This window comes from Numida meleagris, chromosome 14 (genome assembly GCF_002078875.1).
Source record: "Numida meleagris isolate 19003 breed g44 Domestic line chromosome 14, NumMel1.0, whole genome shotgun sequence".
Taxonomy (NCBI): domain Eukaryota; kingdom Metazoa; phylum Chordata; class Aves; order Galliformes; family Numididae; genus Numida; species Numida meleagris.
The window spans coordinates 1,451,132-1,477,956 of record NC_034422.1 but is presented as its reverse complement, the minus strand read 5'-3'; the positions used below and the strand labels follow the sequence as shown (position 1 = coordinate 1,477,956).

Below are 26,825 nucleotides of genomic sequence, written 5' to 3'. Positions count from 1 at the left end.
TTATGATTCTTGGGGGCACCAGCCATGCTGCTTCACACTACTTCCACAGGCACACAGGACAGAAACCTTCCACGGTTTTGTTTACTGTAGAAATGAAGAGCCAGCATGTGCCGCCCTGGCACGTCGCGGATAATTACGGATCTCGAATTCTTCTGAACGAAGCACACAATTACACAGGCAGCATTTTCCTCATAATTATACTTCTTCGACAGAGTGAATTTGCTCATAACTCAGAGGAGAGTAATTCAGGGTGGCAGACTTAATCTCATTTATTTTATTTGCTCTTGAAGCTCTATCCTAATAAAACAGAAAGTTAAAAGGATTAACAAATAAGATCACAGAACTTGCTAGGTGTCAGACCAACTCATGCATCATCAACCGCCTTCCTCTGCTAAATTAAACAACAAATAATCCTTTCCTTTTTTGCTTGGTGCTTCAGAGCAGGACACATTTGTGTCTTACAATTACAGTTCGCCTACAATTAAGTAATTGAACGGGACATTTTTCTTGAATCCTGCTGCAAATTAAGGTTTGGGACTTTTTTTCATTAAAACCTTACATCTGCTCAGAGAAGCGTTAGGACACAGAGGATGGAGCTTGGGATTTCAAGAACCGGGTTTTAGCCTTGACGCTGACACCGGCTTGCAGAGGGACTGAAATCCATCTGCTTCTCCTCTCCAACCTGGTTCAGCCTTTTGCAAATGAGACACAAACTACTGACAGCTCATCTTCCCCACTGTGTGAGAGAGCAGGGATCACATCTGATTTTGCAAACCTCACAGTGCTTCTTCTAGAGCAAAGCTGCTGGCCCTGCACTGGCATCCTGTGAGTCCACGGTTATGAAAAATAAAGCATCTTTTAATTCAAATCACATTCTTGTACTATAAGGGTAGTTACAACAGTAACACAAACTCACTGATTCAGTGCATGCAAGTAGAAGTGGAGACTAATTAGGTACAAGAGGCCAACAAGCAAACATAATTTGTCTACGCACTGGTACCAATTTCACTGAAAACTTTCAAACTGTGTCCTTGCGTCTGTAGCAGCCTGTCCTTGTTTGGTACCTCTCCAGGAGCTTCTAGCCAAACCCTGATGGCGAGGAGCACCTACATATTTGCACATGTAAAATCTGTGTAAGGGATTTCTTATCATTGCCACATCTGGGCAAAGATTTAACAAACGTACGGCGCTGCAGAGCCCATCGCAGCTGTGTACGTGGGACAGAGGAGGTGCACGGCCACACACTGAGGGGACACTGCTGGAGCCCAGGGTACCCTGAGCTCTCAGCCTTTAGCAGTGAAAATCTAACACATTCCTCATGTACTCCACTCTAGGAGATTCTTTTTTTCCTTTCCATTTATATGTTCTCTCCTTCCCTGAAATCACAGAAAGTACCTTTGTGGAAAAGTAACAGAAAAAAAATGCTCGCTTTCCATTTTTGCTCGCTACCAAAGATAGCTGGGAGATTATTGTACATCTAAAAATATTTCCAAGGTGCTAAGTCAGGTTTAAAATGGCATCACTAGAGACTGTCAGGAGAGAACGTATCCGAGTGCTATAACCGATACGAAAGATATGGGCAGGTCCTGGGAAAGCTGCGGAAGGCTCAGGCCACCAGGTCATTTGCTCACTTCTGCCACAGCAGATTTTGATAAATCATCTGATTTCTGCGCTGTGTCTTACTCATTGGCAAGATTGCAGCTAATATACTGTTGCCATAGCACTACACCCTCACTGTGACTACAGCAGTTGTACTGATAGAAAATGATATTAAAGGATAACAACTCCGAATGTTACATAAAAAGGGAAAGAGGAGAAATAAATACTGGAGCATTTACCACTGAGAAACAGAAACTGATGAGAGAGGAGTGCCACATGGAGCAGCTCATGCTGGTAATGAGTGGGAGATGGAAAAACATCCACCCTGGGTTGTCAGATGCAGTTATCCATCACAGGAGGCCCAAAGAAGACCCATAAAAAACCCCATGAATTTCATGAGCCCATTCCTCGTGAAATATAGCTGAACATTGGAGCCAGAGGTTCAAATCCATCACCTGCTTAACTGTGTTTAATTATTCACAAGAAAAGTGCTGGGCTGAAATTCACTCAGGTTTAACAAAAGCTGATGAGGTTTCAGCGAACTTTCCATTACACCCTGGAACCAGTCCAAAGGCGAGTGGTTCATGTCTGGCAAAGTACAGATCAGAGGAGCTAAATCAATTAAGAATTCAACTTGAGATACAACGGTTCTTGGTGAAAAGTCTTATCTGGGCCATACATCACTCCCAAAATAAAATATACTCTACCTTTTCCACAAAGCTGCTTGAAAGCTCTGCAGCATGTTCCCTTCCTCTCTTTTTAAATGTTCTCTAATATCTAAGAAAAGACACTACTGTCATGCGAACTGATGAGGGAGAAATATGGAATAGGAACAATACCAATAACCAACACTAAGTGACATGACCATAGGGACAACCATACCACCACCATCTTAAGTCTGGAAGCCATGCAGTCATCCCAGGCCTGCAGTGGAGGCAGAAGGACCCAGCAGCCAGCAGGCTGGACATGTTCTTACAAGGTACAGATCCAAAGTGACTTTACAGCACAAAGCTGCTCTTTGCAATGCTGGGGCCATTACAGAGCCTTGTACGAAGGAGGGGAAGGAAAATCCTGCAAGGCAGTTACATTTCTTCCATGACTTGAGAGAGCTGTTCAGGAAATCTACAGCTAATTAAGACCAGGGGTTCTTGCAGACTTGTCTGGATCATGTATTGCCTTTGAAATCTGGAAACAATACCTGTCCATGGCCTGAATAACATGTTTCAGAGCTGTGGTGCAAGTTCTTTTATCTGTACAACAGCTTGCTTGTGCAGGGAAAGAAGCCTAGATCTCATCTGAAAATTTCTAGACATGCACGACAGAATTACAGCAGGTATTGAAAGGTTTCCCTGTATGAACTAGAAAGATTAGAGACCTCATATTCCACAGAAGAGATGAACAAAACAAAGACACAGAGGTATCTCCACTGCAAAGAGATAAAGAAGATAGGGTAAAGAGTGTAAACATTCTCATATATCAAATACAGGAACAGACGTGTAATAATAAAACAAAAGCCTCTCTCAGAATCTCATCTGTAACTTCTCTCTGGAATACCCTCCCAAAGCAGTTCTATGGAAACCTGAACTGGGAGCACGACATTTATATACTTTATTCTCACTACACTGAAAAAGAATATTTACATGGTTGGTATAAAGTGGCCTTAAGATATGAAGAATTTAAGAAAAAAATTACTCGATGTAAGAAAATAAAAATGACAGACAACCTCCGTGTTTTAGCCTAGGAAAGAAACTGTTCTGGGGAAGGAAGCTCCCCGTGGCTACCTGCTTTGGGTGTTTTACCCCTTCCCAAGCCAGCAGCTGGTACCAGCCACCTCTCCATGCAGGACATCAGAGGAGAGTCATCAGTGAGTCAGTCTATTTTGGCAACACTTACAATCCTCAAAGCCACAGACCTAACAACGGTGGTCAAGGTAACAAAACAGAATAGGCCAAGTCATCTAGTTCAGCACCCTGCTATCAGAGACCCCATGCTCACCGCAACACCCGGCCATGCACTGTCCTGAAACTAAGCAGCATTTTATACACCAAACCTCAATACACCACTCTTTTCTCTGCCAGATGCACGCCAGTAACAGCAGGGCAGAACTGGGCCTCTCCCACGCCAGTGCACAGCCTGCTCCCGCTGCAGGACTCAGGCTGCCTGGGGGCACGAGGCCGCAGCTGAAAAATCCTTGTTCCTTCCAGCAGAGGGTGGTGGGACACACAAGCCAGCAAGCAAACAGGATTATACTGAAAGCAAGAGATGTGTGTTAAAACCAAAAAAACAAAGGTTAAAACCAAAACCAAGGGTTCAATATCAGTAATGAAACAAAGCAACATTGTAGTGGAATAGTTACAAAATTAAATGCGTTCTTCCCTCTGCATTCACCAAGCTGAAGAAACAGGAAACATCAGCTCTTCTTGTTATCTTTACCCTTCCCCAGTGATATCATCATCTTTATTCCACTTTCTAGTTTTGGGAAGGGAGCAGCAGTTTCTGAACAGCTTTTCCTGCACCTCTCTATTAGAAGACTGCCTTCTCTTTATATAGAGCTGCTCTCCTTCCTTGAGTCTCCCAAAAAATCACTAAGTAACTTTCAGGCTCTATTTCTTCTTGTCTCCCTCCCATTATCCTGCAGTGCATTAAGAGGCTGAGCAGCAGAATACGTGTCCCTGTGTAGCAAACGCCCACGTGCTACTGCTGCTGCATGCAGGAGGCTTACAGCTGCTCCCAGGCACTTTTGCAATAGCAACCAAGGAGCCACTAAGGTAGAAGCAGAGTCAGAGTCTTCATAAACTACTAAACAACTGTGTCCCTCAGCTTAGACAATGGGTTTCCAGTTTCAGCAGCACAAACCGAGCCTGAGTCCCAAGCTTCCCCTGTCTGCACATGCAGCAAGGCCCCTGCTCACCTAACAGCATTAGGGCAGGCTTCTGGAGGCAGTTTCTCCTGCAGGTAAAACTTTATTACAGCATCTGGCAAAGACAAAAATGCTTTGGAGGAGCAATAAAAAACTAAAATACATAGTGACTGTCATATTAACTGTCTTTTTTTATCTAAGTGATGAAACACGGCAGCAGCATCTTAGGTCTAAATGTTTCTGGCAGCATGTGAAAGACATAAAGGGAGTCTTCCAATATTTGGTTTGGTGCACAGGTATTCAATTCAGGTTGACAGAAAACAAAATTACTTAGCTTGGAAAACATCCTAAGAGATATAATCTTGATTAGAGAGACTGAGAAATGGGATTCGACCTGGAATACAGATTTGTTTCTTGCCAATGCATTCTGAAGTGCACCGAGGTGGGGAATTTCAGCGGCAGGCATGGATGTGAAAATACTTTGCGCATTATTTGCTCTACTCCAAGCCCCAGCATCTCCCAAAGACAGAGGAGTACCTTGTTCACATACTGCAGTGGACACTGGGAAGCTGTTTTGTCATTTTCCCTGTGAATACCTCAGTTTTCACTAAAAGCCTATGGGTTTATGATCTGGGGGGATGTTTATTCAAAAGAACCACACAGTTATCAGAAGAGGTGTAATTGTGCACTGGACCTGAATGCACTAAAAATCTGCCAACTATGTTGCCATAATTCAGCAACACAAGTCAGGATTACAATTACCTGAGATGCATTAGCGACGCTTAATACACTTAATATACTCCTGAGCCAAAATGAGACAATTAGCAGCTCCTTTACCAAAATAGAAGAGTATGTAAATGGCATATGTGTCACCATCTGCTAACAATATGCTACAGGCAGACCAATTCAGAAAAAAAAAAAAAAAGAAAAAAAAATGGGAAAAAAAAGATAAAACCGGTTCCTATTTCCAAGAATCAAAATGAATACTCAGCTTAAGCATTATACTTTCCAGATTCCCAGCTGGGACCAGAATGAGAAGCGTCAAGCATCTTATGATTTAACTGTTGAGAAATTTCCAGGCCGAACTGTCAAGCAAGAGGTTTGGATACAGATCTGAACTATGGGATGATGTTGTGTCTGTGGAGTTCTTCTACCACTTCCAATAACAATGGCATTTGTATGTGTTCTTTTTAAAAACCCTCTTGTTCCTGAACTTTGTTCAAGTTCATCCACATGTTGTTTTATTTTTTTCCCTTGATTTAATTTAGAGTAGGATACATCATTTTACTCTTCAGGAAAATATGAACATTTACTTCTCGCTAAACAGCTAACACAGCAGAATGGAAATAATGAACTGTTTGAGCTGTTCTGAGTTAACCCCTTATTCCTCCTCCTCTTCCTCCCTCCTTCCAGTATTTCCTGAAAATCACACGCCACAAGCAAAGCGGTTCTGGCTTACACTAGAGAATGCCCGCAGCTCTGGGACACTTTGACATTCCTCTTCAACAGCAGAGTCTACTGGACAGGCCAGGGGAAGCTTGGAGCTGCAGAACACACGAGAGCAGCCACAGAGACAACTGTTTACCTCTCATAGTACTTGCTTTGACTTTTCTAATTGTTTGGATTTTCCCTTTTTCCTCCCAAAACGGAGTGCAGCCCACGCAGGTGCTTTAACCCTGTACTGCCTCTTCAAAGCATGAAGTGGGTCCCAATCCCTTGTCTCCCTCCCCAGGGCTCTGGGCAGCCTGCAGTCCCAGGGCCACCTGGGCAGCTGTGGTCTGAACACTTCCCTTCCAGCCAGGAACAGAAGCCATCACCTTCGCTGAGTTAAAAGATACTTAAGACTTCTTAGTATTTCTGAATTGCAAAACTCACTGCTTGCAAAGGCTACACAGAAAACAGCCCTCCTTCAAAAGGTTACTGAAGAGAAAAGCAGAAGTGCCAGGCTGTACCAGATGAGGAAATCTATTTGCTTGTGGTCTTCAGTAATTGATATGCAGCACCTCCCTCAGTGTTTCCTGCTTCTCTCGAATTCACGTAACCATGGCTTTAGTTTCTCAAGGACTTTTTGTGAATGTCATGGAAAAAAAAGGCTTGAGATGATGAGATGGTTATCCCAAAGACACAGTGCACATAGCTGAAGACAAAATAAAAGTAATCTCATTCTGAACAGCAACAGATGTCAAGAGAGCAGAACCCTTCCATGAACTTCACCATTTGTGCCAGCACAACACGGGGTTAATGTGAATCCAGAGCGCTGTAACAGCTCCAGAAACAGCACCGAGCCTGCCCAGGGAGCGTGCTGCCCGCAGCCCCACAGCACTCAGGCCAGGGCCGGACGGGGTGCATGGCAGCACCCATCTCTGCAGGCCGCAGCTGTGCTGCTGGCAGAGGGCTGCCCCGCCGGGAGGGGCGAGCAGCAGGCCAGGAAGAACAGATCTGCTTTCTACCAGGATTTTGTTTCCTACGCGTTCGACTCGATTCCAAACACGCCTTCACAAACATGCAGGCATTGAGTTGTTCAGATTACGTATCATCTCGTGTTGCTCATTTACAACAGCACAGCCAGAGACAAAGAAAGAACTTAAAGTGCTCGGCTCCCTTCAAACAGAAGAAAGCCCGCAGTGAGGGGCTAGAGGACTCGTGACTGGCTTCTGCTCCACCCCACCATGCACACACAGCACCCCGCGGCCAGGAGCACAGCACACAGCTCTGAGCAGCCTGCAACACAGCAAAAGCTCAGCCCCCCCTCCCTGAGCACTGATCACGAAAGGCAGAACCACTCTGAAACATCTCTCTTGCAAATAGCTGTAATTTCCCATCTGTCTTCAGCTCGCTTGACTTCGCCGGGTTCACAGGGGACGATTTACAGCATTCGTTTCGGATTAAGGGTTCCTAAACCGTGACTCAGGCAGCAGAGTAAATGATTTGCAGCTGTCCCACAAAGGCACAGCACGCGGCGATGCCATCCCGGTGCGGCCGTGCTAGTGGTCCTGAACCAGCCTGACCCCCTGGGTACTGCCCGCTCCAAGCATTTAGGAACCAGTGACTGAGGCACGCTGGTGTGCAGAGAAAAACAAGATTTGTTCTACGACCTCTGTTTGACAAGGACATGTGTTGTTCAAGTATTTTAACGTAGTGAATTTGCTGGCTGAACAAACCAACAGAACATTTTTAAATTATTGCCTGTCAAATTGCTTTTGTGTTGGGAGCTACCTGTAACGCTGCACCTTGCGGTGTGTGCAGACATTATCACACAGAGGTGCACCTGCACTCACACCCACTGCAACCGCAGCATGACTGCACAGAAACTGCCACCGGCAAACGAGCGAGCTAAGAGCTGCGTCTGGATCTAGAGGGTTTATCAGAAATGACATTCATTTGCTTGTTATTTCTCTGGCAAATTCGGAGTTTGGGAAATTTCTGAATTTCTCAATGAGCACGTTTTTTCCCCAATTAAACACAAAAGGCACTTTTTTTTTTTTCTTTTTTTTCTTTCAATAATGATGGCATCCTCTGTGTATTCAGTGAAACACAAAGCATCAGCACTGTGCCTTCACTCCATTTTCAGTTTCTGTACTGTCACATTTTAGTCAATCAGTTATCACTGCTACGCTGTCTTCAGCGCTGAAAGAACCCTCCTGTGCCTGCAGTGCAGATCTGTTTGTCTCTTTAGCCAAATACATGGAAGTATTTTCATCTCAATCACGGAAGCAACCCTGCTAGTAAACTGCTGCACACCTTCTGCTCTGTGGAAGATTCCTCACAGCCTCCCCTAACTCCAGGTGGGTCACCAGCATCACCTGCATCACGGCCCCTTCTGCAGAGCAGCTCTGGGGCAGCTGGCAAATTCTCTTCAGAAACCAAGTAAGCATGTCAAGCAAGGTTTTGGGCTCTTGGATATCAAGAAGACTTCCTTGTGTAATTCATGTAACTTTTGCTTTGAATTTTTCTCCTTCAGTGGAGCTATCTCTTAACTCCAAAAGACTCTGCATACTATTGATGCATCAGAAACACTCCCCATGCATAAAGAATGAACACAACTACCCAACAGGAATCTTGTAAAATCGTTCATTTTTGACCAGAAAGCAAGCCGAGGCCGAAGCCCCCATGGGGCGTAAGTGGCAGTGATGGTGAAGCAGGGGTGGAGCACTGCAGCCATGAAAAAGAGTTGAGCTGGACACCGAAGAAGGTGTTTGGAGCATACATCAAGGCCAGATCAGAAAAGCCAATTGTTGCTGTTATCTACTTAATCTTCTCTTGTGTGGAAAAGGCAGTGAGGGAATTCTTTTCAGCCAACGCGACTGTCTAAGCCAATGTGACCGTCTATGCCAATGCCCAAGGCAAATAATACTCTAAACAATAAGGCATTTTAACTCTGCTATAAATACTAAATTTGCAAAGACAGCTGTTTGCCCGCAGTTTCTTCCAGCAATCTCTATTCAGTACTTTATATTTACACAAATGCATGACCATACCCAGCCCCATCCCAACCAGGTCTGCGAGAACAGACAGGTGGGGAGAAGTGGAGGCTTTACATTTCAGTCCTTGAGACATACAATGAGGCTGCTTCCTTGGGAGCTGCCACATGGCGTCTGTTTGAAAAGTGACATACAACCAAGGCACCATAGTGCATGAGAAGCACTTGTGCATTTTGCTCGAGTTCCTGTAATCTTTTCTCAAGAGTATCAACCATAGAACAGTTTCACTGCAGAAGGATCTTTAGCAGAATAACGACAGCAGCAACCCCTATAAAATGGGTATTAAAGCCAACTGCAAGCCAAGACAGCAACCTTAAACTGCTTTCAAGGGAATCCAGCTTTGACAAATCAGCACCAGCATCAGGCTGTGCCATGCAATGGTTCTTGATGTTTTAACAGACACATTATTCATGCTGTAGATTAACTGATTATTGCTTGCCCCATCTATTGACTGTGAAAAGCTGATAAAATGCAACTTCGACTGAAAACAGCACACACAAATCTGTACCTCTAAGGTGAAGATACCAGTAAAACTATTCCAACTCACAAACAAATCTTAATCTAAAGAAACACTGCCCTGAGGGTACGCTTATCTTCCTCCATATACTGTTGAGTTCTATCATTTGTCTTTAGCAACAGAGACCTTACATACATGAACATACAATTCATAGTTTACAGCATAGATTGTAGATAGAGTGTATCTAAAGTTTCAGTATAATTAATAATCCCCCCAAACAGCAGGTTCTGGAAGTTCACACACCCTACCCTGCCAAGCACAATTACCAATTCTTACACCCAGACCAAACTCTGCTATACTTGCCATGGCCAGCACTCCCTTGAACAAAGATGAACAAACATGGTTGTTTGCTGATATTATTTTTCTTCCCCACAAGTCCTCCTGCCTACGATCAGATTTCTGCATAATGGCAGAGAACACTGGGGTGCTCACCCAGTCACAGCTGCAGACTGTCTGAATCGATCGTCATCTTTCTGAAAAAAAAAACCAACTGTAATTTTTCTTACATGATTCAGTGCAAAGCACATCTTCTTGTAGTCACTGTGTTCAAAAGGATGAGTACACATCTTTAATTTGATCTGGATCAACTGCCATCTCCTTTTTTAAACTAATTTGCATACTGCCAGCTCAGCACTAAAATAAATGACATCTACGAGAACCATAGACCATTAACAGACTGGATCTAGAAATTGAAAACTCAGATATCTGATATGCTGTTGAAACAGTCAGTGTTGAAAACATGTAAGAAAGAAAGAACACGATCCCCAACTGCAGCTCTTACACCCAGGTGCCTCTTGCTTCCTCTTCACCAGGCACATGGCCCATTCACTGACAAGTGTGTTTTCCCACTTTGGTTTCCTGGGAGTCTCTATTGGCTGTGCATCAAGCCAAATGTTCATTTTTGCTATCAACATAGCCAGGGGGCTCAGAGATGCTAGCCAACCCTTGTTCAACTGGTGTTACTGTTTTACAACATGTCATGCTTGGTGATACTGAAAGGAAAAGACAATAAAAAGAAAAATTAATCTTGTGATTAAACACAACACTTTGGATTGCTGGCTGCTGCCACTGGCACCATGCCACTGTCTCTGAGGACAGAATAGAACCTGTCTGCTGTCTTCAACAAAAGGATTTTTATACTATAAGGGTCTCTTGCTACGACTGATCAAAACAGGCAGCTTGGCAAGAAGACCTGGCCAACCATCAGTTACAGCTTTGTTACATCCCATCTTAATGCTGATGGAGTCCTGCTCCAGTCTGAGATGACTGTACAGAACTTCTGCTTGTACAGAATGTTCGCATGCCACATAACGTACCACTACATTCACAGTATACAGAACTTACAGCAAATTTATAAGAGTTAGAAAATCTGATTTTCAGATATTTGCATGTGTCCACTCAGAGTACAGACTGTTTTGAAATCTGAATCCTCAGGGCTTGCTAAGCACCTGCTCCCTCAAAAGCAGGCTTATGTGCCATTGAAAGATTTGCACTGGCCCTTTGGAAAGGGATTAATTGCTTTTCCACTACGAATATTTGCATAGGAGACTGTGTTAGTTATGCCAAAGTCTCTGATACTTGCACTGTAGCATAAAGTGTAGTTTTTGTGATCAGTTACACAGTGTTCATTTTTATAAATGTTGAATGCTAAAGTTTCAATTAAGCTCTGCTTACAAAGTTTCCCTCAGGGAAATTCAGATACAGAAATCTACTCAGCTAAAACAAGAAAGCTCATAAGCATGGTCAAATCAGAATGCATTTCTAAATGATTTCCTATCATCATGTGCATGGCTTGTTAAAGGAACATGGCAGAAATTCCATACTTAAGCAGGAGGATCTGCTTTCTATCTTATCTGCAAATGGATCGCACCACTCTTTCCACACGTTCTTTAGTTCAACCACAAAATATCATCACTTTAGATATGAAGTATATTTACAGAGCTTAATAGTATAAGTACTGAATGGTCCTCCCTGTTCCCAAATACTACCACTGGTGGCAGCTCATGTGAACAACCAACGTAACTACTGTCACCAGCAAAACCACCACCGAGATCTTCACACAACAACATTTAATGAAGAAATGCAAACCCCAAAGATTCTAATGCCTCTAATCCCTTCCTCTGGTTTGGTTGCTGATGGTTTACCCATCAAATCTGGTAGCATCAAGGCCTCTCAGTGGACCAGTGTGATGAATTATGCTTCTTACAAAACAGCTTTTAGAAATAAACAGCTCTGTGCAGCCATTGTATTTGGCTGTCTCCTAAAGTGTGATGGCATAAATGCTAAAGATACCACTGCTTCCCAAAACACGTTCTATCTCCATGAAAACCTCTCCATTTGTATACGTGTTATTACTTCCAGCCATTCCTAAACTGCATCAAAGGACGCACTGGGAAGTCTCACTGAGAGTGCTGCGAAGACAAATATTTTGATCAGAAGAAACCTTTGACCAAATCTTTGATGCTGGATAGTAAAATAGCAGTTTCTGAACTCAACAGCTCAGGCTTAAAATGGTTGAAGCAGACAAACACAAAAGCGGTTCTGAGACATAAATCACATCATCTGAAACAGAGTATGACAAGCCTGTTTGTGCACTTTCCTGATGAAGTAATTGTACGAAGCTGTTCTTCAGCTCCCCAGGCAGGCAACAATGCGTATTGATAGAATGGGTGTGAGCGTTACCTAATGCGATGAAGCTAGAGAAGTGATGAATAACCCTCATGTTGATGCAGCCAGTGAGGAGATGCTGTCAGACCATTAAGCACAGCCAGGAGATTTGTCAGTGTTAGAAGAGGTTGAATTCTCTACCTTCCGCTTCCTGCCTCAGGCTCCTGGCACACACACCTCCTCCAAAGCCATCTTTCATTGCAGCCTGAAAGCACGTTTTTCACTTCCTTCTCCTATTCACCTTAGAAGTCCTCCAGGTTTCCACGGATGTTTTTCAGCTCCACCTCTCCTTTTTCAGAGAGGCTAGCTTTGTGCACATCCATTTATTAGAACGTTTAGGTTAACGTGCTGGACTGTGATTATCATGTTTATCTTTCTTGGGAAATTCTTTGCAGCTGCAGAGACTGATTGCAGCCATCCTACACTTGGGCTTCATCTTTTTTGTTTGTTTGCTTCCTCTTGTGGATATAGACAACAAAATACTGCATATACATGCTTTATGGATCAGCAGATTGGCATTAGATGAACTCCTGTTTTATCATTTTAGTTCCACAAGCTTGGATTTCATCTCTGTTCTGCCACATCTATGAAAAATCTCCAGTTTAAGTTCTGGGAGAAAAAGCAGCAACTTACAGAATCATGAACTTCCCAAATATGTCATAACAGACGAACAAAACAAAACAAAAACGAAGGCAGAAGTAAGATGCACTGAGGCCATGACAATTGGAAATAATGAAAGCACAAAGAAGCATCAGGAAAGCTACTCCAGCAATACCCTGCTATGGCCACTGTGCTATGACTTTGTTAAGTAGTATTGCAAGTTCACATGGACGTTTTTACTAATGAAAGCAATTCTGCTTGGGCCAGCAAGTCTGTGCGTATTAGCAACCTGCCAGGGGTGTTTTCAGCTAAGAGTTCATGATCTAATCCCTCAGATACAGCAAAGAGAGTAACTGGAGCATTGTCCGTATTGCTCACAGGGTAAGAGCTCTTCTGATTCAACCCTGATGCTTGAACTGGACCATCTCACAGGAGACAAGAGGGAAAGACACAAAGATTGTAGTGTGGGTTAAGGGCCTTCAAAACCACAATAGAGAGAAAGGATTTTTTGCACCTTAAGCAACTAAGCTCATTTCTGATGAAAAAATTCACTCCTGCTAACAGCTAACATTTTGCATACAGAAAATACAAACCTGAATAGGATCTCCTGTGCCACACAGAAAGGCAGAAACCCTTCAGTTCTCAAACAAAGCCAGCTTTGGGCCTGCTCTGGGGAGGGGTGGAGACTGAGCAACCCCATTTTTATCTCAAGTGTTTGCTTTCCTGTAATTCATCAGCACCTCTGCACTGTGTTCACATTGCTTTGCAAATGCTCTACAACATGGAGTGGCCAGGCTTTAGGACAGTCGAGAAAACTCAAGTGGAAACTGCCTAGATATGCTTGACACCTCGTTTTCAGGCTGCCTGTCATGTTGGTATTAACAATGCAATGGCAGTTCTACTGTGGAACAAATTCCTTATAAATATGGATTTATCAAACTGAAATGTCTAGGTAATAAAGATGGCTGAGAGACACAAACCCACAAGCAGAATCATATTTAAGGTACTGCAAAATCCAGCCATTCTAATAGAATATAACATTTTAACAAATTCATAAAGCTCAAACACGAGAAATAAGCATTTAAATAATACAGCAGAGAACAAAAGAAACATTAAAAGACGCAAATGAATGAGAGTCACAGATACATCAACACAGCATTTTATTATCGCGCTACATTTTCAGGTTGCATAAATAATTGTACACATATTCTGTGGCTGCGCTAAGCCACTGTGACAACTATGACCTTATTGTGGCAACAAAATGACAAGAAATCCCCGGAGATCTAGCAATATTTTGACACCACAATCCTGCAGCTATCTCCACAAGCAATTAAATGAAAATGCTGCCCTGCCTCCTGCTACATCCCAGAGAGCTGCAGCCGGCAGTTCATCCTGCCTTAGAAAATGTTGAACACATACAACCGGTGGCTGACAGCTGTCAATCAGCCCTGACTTACTCTGTGCAGCTTCTTGAAGCGGTCCAGTTAGACTCGCAAGAAAAATACCATGCTGTATTCCTCCGAAGATGTTAAAAAAAATTCTCCCACTTGGTTTAATTTTCCTGAAATGGACACTTACATTCTTTCTTGGGGAAAAAGAAAAACAAAAAGTGGGGCTGCGGAAGATGCCAGATTGCTTTCTATGCCAGCCCTCCTTGTAACCCCACCACACGCACAGAAAATGGGACACGTTGCAGTGAGCATCCCAAAGGGGAAACACACAGGTGCGGCCGGCCGGCCTGCTGCTCACCACGGCCCGCTTGGCTGGCGGCACGGGGAGGCCTGCAGCCTCCCCGTTGGTGATGCCATATAAAAAAGCCTTGGGAAGAGAACAAGAAGAACGGAGATGTTTCCCAGCGAGTAAAGGAAGAAAAAAAGTCAATAAAACGGACGGCCTTGCATTAAGTGTGTAAAGGAATAATATGTGAAATCAGAAGGAGTGACTGAATGTAGAAGAGAGCAGCACGGAAAAAGCATACAGGGCAGAAAGAGGAACAGAGGAAAGCAAAGTAAAGCAGGCGGCAGACAGTACTGCCAGAAAACAGAGTTTCTGTTTTCCACAGTGCTACACTAGTACCATACTGAAGACAGTGGGGGTGATTTTGACCCAGGGGTGGCTTCATGGGAGACAGTTCTCCCACTCGTATTCCCACCAGTATGAATCTTGCACATAAACCAACCAGCACTGCCAGAATGGCACCTAAGTCTCCAAATCACCAATACTGTTTTCAGCTAGAAAGTTATTCATGCAAAAAAAGTTAATGAGTGGCTGGAAGTCCTGGCCTCCCTTTTTTTGCGGGGGTGGGGCTCTCTTTCCTGCTTCTGCCTCTGCCTACTAAGAGCCATGTGGAAGGTGACAGCGGCAGCTATGCTTGGTCCTCCCTGAGCCAGAGCACACAGCGGTGCAGCCCCTGCTCTGTGACAGACAGTCTCTACCCCAGGATGCTCAAACAAGTACCGTGGCAACCAACGGATGCACTATGCCAGGATGTAATGTGCGGGAATTGATTTGAACTCCTTACTCAGGGTTTTTCCTCTTTTCATCATGCTTTTCTGCTACAAGCAAAATCACTTTCTGAAAGTATTAAATCATGTGGGCATCAAATAAAGCAGTGCCTTGAATTCCTACCCGCAGGGCCTATGCTATGGCATTTGTAGACTCAATCAAAAGGTAAAGTTTGCTGATTGACAGCCAGCCTTTTAAATTTCATTTGTTCGGACCAGACCAGAAGCATCCAGCGCTAATATAATTCTAGCAAACATAGCAATCATTTGTTTTGCTTTACAAAGGTCACTAGACATCAGTTTAAATCTCCCAGTGCTGCCCGTTTGCCAAATTTTGCTGTCAGAAGACTCACTTCAAAATGTGCTGGGCCTTATTTTTTATAATGAGCAGTCAGGAACCTTATGTCTTTCTTCTACTCTAAAAAGTATACTAAAAAGGTGTATACTTTCAAAAGAACATCCAGCTGTTCTCCTTTAGTACATCAAGGTATCAACTTGCTCTTATCCTGCAGCAGGAGTTGTGAGGTAACAGCAAGTGATACCTTGCCTAATTCAACAAGGGCAGAGGTATGTGGATTGTGAGTCTCATTTATACCCGGGCATTTCCAACTTTCAAAGGGGAAAATGTGATTTAAGTATGAGATCAACTGCCAAATTGCTCAAACATTTACAGATGTTTCTTACATGTCTGACCTAAGAGGACTGACTGCCTAAACTTAGACTTAACCAAACCACCACAACTTCCTCTACAAGCCATCCATCCAGAGTAGAAGGACAAGAGGATATCTAGATTTATGGGTCATGACACAAAATTACAAATCTTTGGTCCCATTTTACGATTTGGAAACCATTCAAGCATGGAGTTTGTCAGACAAAGTAGCTATTGGTACTTTAATCATGTGTTCCAGTTTAACGGAGCAGAAGCAACAATTGTGTTTCCCTGCCTTAATGTATGCTTATCTTTTTTGTTCAGTGTCAGCAGCTGCAGCAACAAAGCACGCAGCCAAATTTGCAGAATACTGAAAATGCAGCTGCCAACACTGTAATGCAGAATAGCCCAGATGAAGTACCTTTTCCTTTTCACTTTGACACTATTAAAGTCTGTAGAGCTCCCAGCACAGCAGAAGGCACAGCAGCTGGCACACCAACTAGTGCTTCTGCATTCTCACCAAGGGAGCACCCTGCACAGCAGGAAGAGAATGGCTGTTCACACCCCACCTGCCTGACACATGACTGTAGCGTGTACCAGTGTCAATCAGAGCAGAGGATAGGGTTTGGTTTTTACTCAGGTTGTCTGGACAGGCGTGCTCTGATGTTCAGTTTCTTATTTGGGATCAAACTGCCCCAACTTTGCTGCTTGACAATCCCAAGACAAAGAACCTGCCCTCTGTTTCATACGAATTAACCAAAATTTTACCATTTTGGATGACTGCTCTGAACACGATTTTCAATCTTTGTCAAAAATTTTTCCAGTATTAAAAAAAAATTGAAAAGAAAATAGTTCTTGTTCAATTAAATTCCAGTAACTTCATAATCGTGATACTAATGTTGACAGTGTTCTGGGCCTAAACTTTGGAAGGGTGTTGCCACTGACATTTCTCCAGACCCAAACTTTTCATCATATATTATCCCAATTTTTTAAAAATAGCTCTAGCTTGTTCAAAATGCCATTTTTTCAGTGAATGAGCTATTCAAAAGTCCTAATCAGGGATCCATTTAGCGAGGAGCTGCATAAACACAGCTGCTAGGAAGGGTCTAGTACAGAGAGCAACACAATGGTTTCAATTCTGTTTGGAGAAGAACCTCACAGGGACCACTTATACACGCCAAACATGCTTCTGTGACCCCAAAAAGAAATGCAATGTGCTTGCATTAAAAATAAAATGGAATTTAATGCTCAGATGCAAAAAGCGCAACCATGATTTAAAAGTTAGGTTTTTTGCACAGAAGGGTGATGGCACCTGAGTTAGTGAGGAAGAAGAGCAGCTGAGGAGGAACGACAGGCCTGAGGAAAAGGAGTGAAAATAATCAGAGACAAAACCAGAGCCAAGGAGGCCAGCTCTGCATACCAGGGCACTGAAGTAACTAAGGAACCACGAATGCTGAAGGGAGGCTTCCAGTATTCAGCAACTCCACGTGGAGGGCTCTTCAAACTGTACTCTGCTTCAGTTGCATCATTTTCCTTCAAAACTATTGATTGCTTTCAGGGTCCAGCAGAAATCCAGCATGGAGCCAAAGGCAGATGGGAGAACAACAAGCAGATTGACTTGGGGCCAGGAGAAAGCCCAAAGGCAGCAGTGATTCAGAGATAAGGCACACAAGGCTACAGGTTGAAAGTGCTGAGAGGACTGCTTCAGGAGGCTGCTTCAACAGGCTCCAATGGATGCTGTAGGAAAAGATCAGACAATTGTTATACACAGTTTGCAGTAGATTTAACAAAGGAGAAGGGGAGGAAGCAGCAGGGGAAGATCGGTTGTTTTATTTGCTCATCTACAGACAGTTACAATCTTAGCAATCATTTTGTTATGTCAAAGAAACATATATCTGAGATAGTATGGACATGTCATCATGTTGGTAGGTGAAATGAATTCCTCAAAATAGTGGGGCAAAACAAAAATACACAATGAATTCTCCTTAGCCAGGAAGACAAAAGAGTTATCATATTCTGCATGTAATTAAGGTACTAAATTGAAACAAAATAAAAACAAAACAAAACTGCAGAAACACTTGAGCAGAAACCTTTGCATGAGAAATTACTTGAGACTATTTCAATTTCAGATGTAATGGCTGTGGAATTTGTTGTTACTAAATAAGCTGCTTACCTTCTTGCTGGATGCTGAATTCTCATTCCTAGAAGAGAAGAGAAACACATCAGTGTTGTATTGTCAGACTGAGGGCGGGGGTGCTGGTAAGAGAATTTGCCAAAATAACCACTCACCAAACTCTGTTCCTCTCAGCTGAAGAAGGTCACTATGCTTGTGATATTGGTGACATTCAATCTGAGGAACTGGTGTTGGCTGCTGCAACTGAAACTGGTTATGGCAGAACAAATCTTCTTGCATGGCAGGTGACTTGTATCCGCTGTCAGTTCCTACACAAAAGAGTGCAACATTCCCCAGTAACTAGGTTAGGCTGTTTGACTGAAAGTTTTTCTTGGCATATTTCTGTTGGTTTCTTAAACTACTGGTTCTGTAAACCAGAAAAGTTTGTGTACATCCCACAACAGACTATAGCTTTTTCCCTCCGAACTTCTACTTCCATGAAAATTTGCAGTCTTCTCTTGACTTTCCCTGCTGGCAAGGCAACATACCACTGCCTCTTCTTTGGATCCTTTTTTGGTTTCCTCATTACAAAAAAAGAATAGTCCAGGCTCTCTAATCAGTTCCACCTGTGTGAGATTTTTCCCAAGCAGCAAAATCACTCCCAGGGAAATATTTTTTGTAACCGCACTCCTCAAGCATGATCTCCAGGATATACTGACCAGGCTGTGGTTGTTAGCATGTTGCTGATTGACAAAATCCTTCCATGAAACAGAACCTTTAAGTCTTGTTACGAGGATCCTTCTTGATGGGATTGATCTTCATGTTCATTTTGTTATTGTAGAGATTGCTGATTTGGAGGCAGATCACAGAAGCTGAGAACAGCCAGGATCAAGTCCAGGTCAGGGGCTAGGCCACTTGGTAGGGCAATGAGGGAGCCCCATGTTTTTCAGTAGTACGTGATTGGTACATCATGCATTGCATTAAAAAAATAAGACATAAGAGCCACAAGCTGTGTATTGTATTCCATTTTGGGAAGTTAAGTGGGCTACAAAACCCAAACTTATTAAAAGGAAGTTTATATCCTATGTCTGACATATGTTTGTTCCTACACAGCCTCTCTTCGTAGCCTTACCCACACATTCCGGAGTCCGACCTTGTGGCTCACTTTCAGATCCCAGTTTTAGCAGGAGCTAACAGTTCCGACAGAGCATCTCTTATTCCTATCAGAACAGTTATCCATTTTCAACTGACAGGACACCGGGAATTCCATAAAGAATGACAACAGTTCATTTTGCAGCTTTGCTAAGAAACAATCAATGGATTTCTGATGCCTTATCACATGTGGCTGAAATTACTTTGGATCTTTAAGCAAAAAAAGTTTCAACTGCAGTAATAACTGTGAATCAAGAAATTGTTTTTGGTAATCTTACAGGATTGCTTACAAGTCAACTAAATGTCCATAATTACTGATAAATGCTTATCAGAGATTTAACTTAATTAAGATTTCAGTTGATTATCCAAAGCCTTGGAGACTTCTTAACTATGCAGAATGTGTTTATTACAGCTACTGACATAAATCAGTTTATCTTGAGCCTATTTCACATAATTAAATCCTTCTATGACAGATGTTGTGTTTGTCAGAAGTGTCTGATGCACAGTTCTGGAAGATTTGTTTTCCCCAATGCAGTTAAAAACAGTTCTAAGTCCAAGTTCCTCTGTTTGCTGCAACAATGGATGTTTGCCCTTTCTCTATCATTTTTCTCTCTTGAAGAGCCTTTGCATGCACTCCCTACCTCTGCCAAGATTAAGGCATTACCTAGCTTAACTGACAACAGTATGAGCAAAATTCAAGGCAGTAGTTTAGATGTGATGAGACCGCGCTACTAGCAGGGTTTTCAAGAGGATGATGAAGCTGTTTGCCCCAGGATCCACCACTCACCGCTGAAAGCTTGGAAGCTTTCCTGACTTTCAGCCACTGACACAGCGTATCCAAACATACTGGGGCTGTGTAGGCCTTTGGTGTAAGGCGCTGTAACTGGAAAAGACGAGCTTAAATCTTTTTTCTGATGTACATCTTGTGATTGATCTTCTATTTTGATTATTAACAATAAAGTTATGGAGAAGTAAATGTACACTACCAAATCAGGGAGAAGAAAAAGGTTGCTCTTAAGAAAGCTGATTTTCTTGATAATCAACGTTTCCCTATCAAAATTAAAGAACAACTGTTGAATGAATGAACCCTTCCATCACGGCTCCAGCAGTAACTGACCATTGTCACAGCACAGAAAATGGCAAATCTCGAGACTCATCAAATCTCAGTTTTGTAGTGTCCCCGTTGTCCCCATTTTCCATTAACAACTTAATTATGACCCTGCCTCAGAAACTGAGAAAGAGTGCATTGAGGATTCATTATAAAAATACTTTCCAAGTATGAAGGTAGTAGGCATAAATCCAGATTAAAATGGTTGTAGGCTGGCTCCCACCACTGGGATTTATGTTTTAATACTGAAAGACCTCAGATCAAACCCACAAATTCTTTTGGGGTCATTGCATAAGTGGTTTACATTTTCAAAAGGAAAGATAAGTAAAAGATTAGGTCCAATGGTCTGTTCTGGCTTTAATAAATAACAATACTAAAAATCTATGAATCACTCCCCCCTTCCTGAGTCAAAGCTTCCCAGAATCATCCCAAATCTCCCTCCCCCAGCCTTACTCTAACAGAAACCCCTGACAATGTAAATTGAGGAAACTCAGTGCTTGTTTCCAAGAAGTTTTCCCTCCCACACAGCAAGTGTTTCTCCACCCTTTGAAAAATACTGTTTCCCTTCCCTAAGTGGGGCACCGCATTACGCAGGTACCCTTCCATTTGAACAGGCAGAGGCAGGAATTGTTTCTGGGGAGGAGGGCAGCCTCCTGGTGTGGTAACAGAGCCTGACACAGCAGGAGGAGAGCATTACCTGGAGAAATCATTAACTGTGAATGGACATTTAGTGACATGCGTGCTGGAGCTGCGCAGCTCTCTGCAAGGTAATTGTGCAGACCATTTCCCCGGGAAGTATGTTCCGCACAAGCACACACAGTCCTCTCCCGGGAAACCTTGTTCTGCTTCATTTCTGATCGCATCTGAAATCCTTAATGGAGTATGTGACCCAGCCTTAAGACAATAAGACAAATGAGGTGAAAACGTAGAAAACGCTTACCAGAAACTTATCCATTTCAGCCTTTCTCTGGCAGAAGACTAGGCAGAAACAAAGGTATGCTTTAATAAGACTGAAGATGTCAGGGAAAATCATCCCCAAAGATGGGAGAGGAGCTGGAGTCATAAAGGCAAACAGATGGTAGAGAATCTGAAAACCCTCTGTCAGGTTCCAGCTCCTCAATTAACAGTATATTCTGATGCACATTAGAAAGAGAGCGCCGAGACAATCTAGTTGTTCCCTTTATGAGCCAGAAACAATCCCTTACCCTTGTTCAACCTTTCATGATAATCACCCAAGGAATCACTTGGGTCCATCACACAAGGAGTAGTATCCCAGCCCCGCCAGGCTGCACTTGGTGGGTTTTTCCCACCACTGCTCTCTTCTCTGCTACAAAAGCCAGCCCATACCATTACAGCTCAGTACCAAGTTCTTCCAGGGGTTGCGGTGGATTTACAAGGCATGTACTGTGGTAACTCTGAAACCATCTGCAGGACTTTTTTTGGTGAATTTTAATTCTTGGGAAAGACTTTCAAGTGACGTTTGAGAAGGCACTGGAGGCCCTCTGTGCATCTCCAGGTCACTGCGCTAAGGATCCGTCTCGTCACTTGGGCATCACTCCGAAGAGATGTAACCGAAAAATCAAGCCAGGAGACCAAGGTTGTCTTTTGACAGTAGAAAAGAAATGCAAACTTTAGCATATGCTGCCAAGCAGATGTGAGCAGTGAAGATAAGGAAAACACCTACAGCATTTCAAATTAGGGTTTAAAGAGAAAGAGCTTAAACCAATTTCCAATTAAGTCACCAGACGTAGTGAATTAACGCCGGCTCTGACACTGTGACTAAAGGTATGCATGCAAAATCCGCTGGGAAGGGAAGCAGGGTTACTCAGGTTAGCACAAGTTGGATTACTTCTGCAATCTACAATTAATCTTCAGGCAAGACGAGCAGCGCCAAAACTCCACGTGGCCGGTTTGAACCAAGGAAAGAAGCCAATAAGGGAGGACAGCTGTCCAAAGGGAGCACAAAAGCGGATTCCAGCAGCTTTGCTTGCGGGCTCTGTTCACGCTGCTCAACTCCACACAATGCAGCCTGGCAGCAGTTGCCTGACTGAATTAGCAGCGTGTCCCTAATGAGCCTGCCTGACAGTTCAGTATGCTGCCATTAACCAAGCAGTCAATGAGACCTCATAGGTCTCTCCCCACCGCATGCTCAAGCGACACACTTGTCCCTCTCATCGCTATTTCCTTGCAGACAGGCTAGCAACCCATCACAGAAGCTTGTGATTTTCTTCTTGTGAATATGTCCAGAGGAACTACGGCTTTAAGCTGAGGAGTAGGGAAGGGAAAAGTTCCCAAATCCTCCTAGATTTGCTGGAAGTAATTCTCATTACTTCTGTCTGAAGAACTGTGCTGAAAAGGGCATAGAAGGGGAATACCACAGAATTCTGTAGTCTACCTCTGTGCACCTCTTTCCTCTTTAGTGGCTGTTTGAGTGCTCTTGAAAGCAAAACTTTCATGAAAACTGAACAATCAGCCTAAGTGCCATTCCAAAATCTACTCTTCCAAATCTCTCTAAAAGTGTAAAGTCTACAATGCAGCGTGGGAAGCTTTATTTCGTACATTTGAAATCACTTGGGTTGATCTCTAAAGCAGTTCAGACACAGAGCGTAACCTGAGGTTTTCACTGGGTTTCATTTTGACAGGAGAAGTGCACAGTCCGTAGTGTGAGCTTTACTTCTGCGGGGAGGGAAAGATAAGATACTCCCCACAAGACATAGCCCAATGAAACCTTACCTAACTGAAAATTCAGACAGAAAGATGACTTCAGCTCCTTTCTGTTTTGCACATAGCAAAGCTTGCTTTAATTCCTGCCCATTTTACTAACTCTTGCAAAGTGTACAACTCAGCCCAGTGCTGCTAATCAGAGTGTGCACAAAACAATACACTATCTGTAGTTACAGCCAAATTTACAGCTCTGCTGTCCACTTTAGTAAGTTTAGTGTTTCCATGAATAAGCACAATTAAGCCCTGGAGAATATCCAAACTTTAGGACATAATTCCCACACGGAGCCTTTGGAGAAAGACTTTCAGTATCTTTCCTCCAAGACATGAAGGAATCCCAGTGACACAACACAGTATTTTTTCCCCTTCAACCTGATACAGATTAAAATGGAACGCTGCAGTTGACTGATGGGAACCACCCCTTCCTCTAGGTATTTTACGTATAATGTTTTGGAATTTATCCAGCTCCAACATAAGAATGCATCCAGAAATAAAGCCAGGAAAAGAGTATGAGGAGCCCCAGACAAAAGTGAATAGCACCTTACATTTGTATATTAAAATTCATCCCGTTTGCCACCACACGGCTGGAAAACCTCTTCCTTCCCAAGCCCCAGATTCTCCCTGTCCCATTGCAGGTTCCCATTCAAGGCCAATGACTCAACACCTCAACAGGGAAAACAGTCCAGGCTGAAATTCATACCCAACAGGATGGGATAATGCTGAGCTCGTTGTAAGGAGGAAGGAAGGCAAACCCATTAGCAGGCAGAAAGGAAGCATGTTTCAATAAGGCTCTTTTGTCTTTAGAAAAGGGAAAGCAAGCAGAGAAACATGTTCTCCCTTCTACACAGTTGTGTTTATATAGCTTTCTTTCTCGGAAAAAATCTTTCATTTCTGTAAAAAACTATACAAAGGAAGAAAAATACGTAACTGCTTAAGAAAACAAACCTCCCAAACAAGAAAAATAACTCAGATCTGTTCTGGAAGAGATCTAAATATTTGCACCTTTTAAGCAAACAGGAGGAGTCCAATAAACAATACGCAGACTAATTTTTATAGCGTATCCCTTGAGCAATGACTGCACATCAGACTCCGCATGAGTGGCCGGGCACAGATTCAGGGCACCGCTTGGCTGCGGACCCTCTTTGCTTTTCTGTGCCCAGCACATAAGAACGGTCATCCCAGAGATTTCTCTGGCTGCCGCTGAGACCCCATCAGCTCACAAGACCCCTTCATTATGTAGCTGTCCCTCCTGCAAAGAACTCAACAGAGAGTAAGAAGGTGCACAAAGGGAAGCTCACCAGGACGGGGCCCTCAGCATGCTGCACAAACACAAGACTTAGTCTTTGATGCATTTGTCTTCCCCAGATTTTAAGTCCCCTCCAGCAAGCCCCCGTGCAGCCCCAAGAGCCATACGCAGCATCAGTGGTCTCTCTCAGAATCAGCACCAGGGGCTGTGGGGCTGCCCGCCCGCACCTCGCAGAGCAGCACCGCTGTGCTGATGTCCCCGCACGCACACGCCTGGAGAGTTCTTCAGTATTGCAGCACCTCCTGCAGCTGTGCCCGTCCATCTGTTTCCTGCTTTTGATGAAAACCCTGCAGCTTGGCTGCACGGCATTTGAGCCTGAACAGGATTTTTTTTCCTCTCCGCCCCACTCTGTAAGAAATTGGACATTTAAGCACAGCTATCGAGCAAGATCACAGAAGACAAAGTATTATGGGTCATCAGATTAGCTCCCTTCTGTCTGACACCTCCAGGAATAGGAGCATGACGCAGCCCCCACTGAACAAAAGCTGCAGTACTTGTATGCTTCCATTCACAGGTTTCAGGCAAGGAGGCCGTGCACGAGCGCGAAGCAGCCGGCATCGGGCCGTGCCACAGAGCACCTCCTAGCACACTGCGAATGCAGCTCAGCCACCGCTTGTGCCACTGCACAAAATGCACGCTTCAGCAAAGCGCCAAACAAAAGGAGATTTGTGAGATAATGCAGTGGAGCAGAGCTGAATACTTAACATTTTGAGAAAGGCAAGGGCCAGCGAGCAGAGCAGAGGCACACGCTGAACAAAACCTTTCAGGACAGCCTGAAGCTGCCCACGTTACCGGCTACAGGCCTCCACCCCCAGCATGAACTGAGGCTCAATTGTGCAGTGCAGACCAGAGGCTTTTGCCAGAGTCTGGCAAACTGAAAAGCTTTCTAAGTTCACAGCAGCATGGGTGTTTGCTCCTATGACCTCCGCACCCTCCTCTGGAACAAGGATCTTCAGGAGGTGGCAGCCTGAAAATGCAATGAACAGTGAGATCAGCACTCCTCAGAGAGCAAAACAGCTCCGAACAGCACCTGGTGCCCCCATGCTTTCCTGGAGGGTTCTCCTCTGCAGATTTTGGCTCCTCATCCCAGCTGGATAGTTTTCTGGCTACAAAAGGTGTAACTTATTTAGCCTCACTACAATCATTATTTTTACATTGGAGTCATCCCCTTTCAGTTAACCCCAAAACACACTACTGCTTGAGCTCAGGGAAGCAAATTCTCTTCCCAGCCGTGCTCCGAACAGCTGGCTTTGGAGCAGGACGGCTGCCCAGGACCCAAACCACGCTGATGACCAAGGAGCAGAGTGAGGCTCCCGCCTGGAACCTGCACTGCTGCTCCACGCAGCATGCGGCCACACCTCCTCCCAGCCAGATGCCACGGACTCAGCCCTGGACCAGCCCTGCATCTCTGCTATCGTTGGGTGATGTACCACTGATTTACGAGCACTCTGGACCGCAGTCACAGGAAGCAGGGAGAATATTTTGGCCCAGCATCCTCTCTGGCTTATTGCAATGCTGCTCTTCAGGCAACTGCCACTGGCCGCAGGCAGAGACAGGATATAGGGCTGGATGGACCCAGCACAGCCAAAGTAACAGTTTAAGAAAAGCACTACAAAAGGAAGTACAAATCAAACCATTATTTTATTTGTTTATTTCGGTATCATGTTGGGAGCCATTTGGCCTGCAGAAGGTTGGCAATGAGGGCAGAGGAGGAGCATGCCCAGCTTCCAGACCTGCACTGAGTGCCTCATCAAGCTATACATTGCTCTTCGGTCATTCCATGTTAAATATTCTGCTCAGAAGTAAAACTATTTTCAAGTTGAAGTGGAGCTTTTTAAATTGAAAATTATTTCTAAACCTGATGCAGTTTGGCTTAAAGCAGTAAGTAGACAAAGTTCCATTTATATTAATAGATCAGTTTAGTTCCTCACCATTCACGTATCCGTCTGCTTAAAAGGTGCACTTCTCATTTATACCATCTTAAGGAGGAAAAGAAACACTTAATTTCTCCAAAGACTTACAATGAGTATAAACTAAAATTAACAGCACTCACTTCCATATGACTTCACTTCACTGTCTGGCATATAAACCTCCATTCTGTGATCCCATTAACTTGGATGACAATAAGGATGGCGGAATTACGCAGAAAGGTGAAGAAGAGGAAGCCTGGGGTGGATTTGGGCCATCTGATTCTGAACAGCTGGAGCCCAGCACACACCTGCAGCCGCTCCTGCCATCATGCTGTGTGCTCCCTCCCACCTCCCCAGCCCTTCTGTGTGCATTACCACCAGGACGTGGGCTGGAGAACGGAGAAGCAAGAACAGGCCAAGGCCCCACCTTACCACTGAGGTGCTCGTAGCAAACTTGAGCCTGGGCGCAGCTACATGGGTGAGTTTTAAGGGTGGTTTTTAAGTTATTTTTACTTAAAGCTTTTCCTCTGGTTGCGGAGGCAGCTTTTCCTTGAGCTACTGTTGTTCCCTCTTAGCCAATCAGATTAAAAATAATACCGGTATCAAGAGAAACATTTACTTAATGCTGTAATCTTCTC

The 26,825-nt window shown here is 43.8% G+C and overlaps 1 protein-coding gene across 5 annotated transcripts in view; it reads right to left on the bottom strand.

Annotated features, from left to right (window-relative positions):
- ZDHHC8 (zinc finger DHHC-type containing 8) overlaps positions 1–26,825 on the bottom strand; it is a 93,866-nt gene that overhangs the window by 29,636 nt on the left and 37,405 nt on the right. Inside the window, exons 2-4 of one of the 5 annotated variants that reach the window (XM_021412901.1) lie at positions 18,167–18,319; positions 18,051–18,078; positions 17,298–17,614 (exon numbers count right to left, since the gene is read on the bottom strand). The exons of the other annotated variants lie outside the window; for them this stretch is intronic. The gene's annotated coding sequence lies outside the window, so the exon portion shown is untranslated. The remainder of the gene's footprint in view (positions 1–17,297; positions 17,615–18,050; positions 18,079–18,166; positions 18,320–26,825) is intronic. 5 annotated transcript variants of the gene reach the window in all.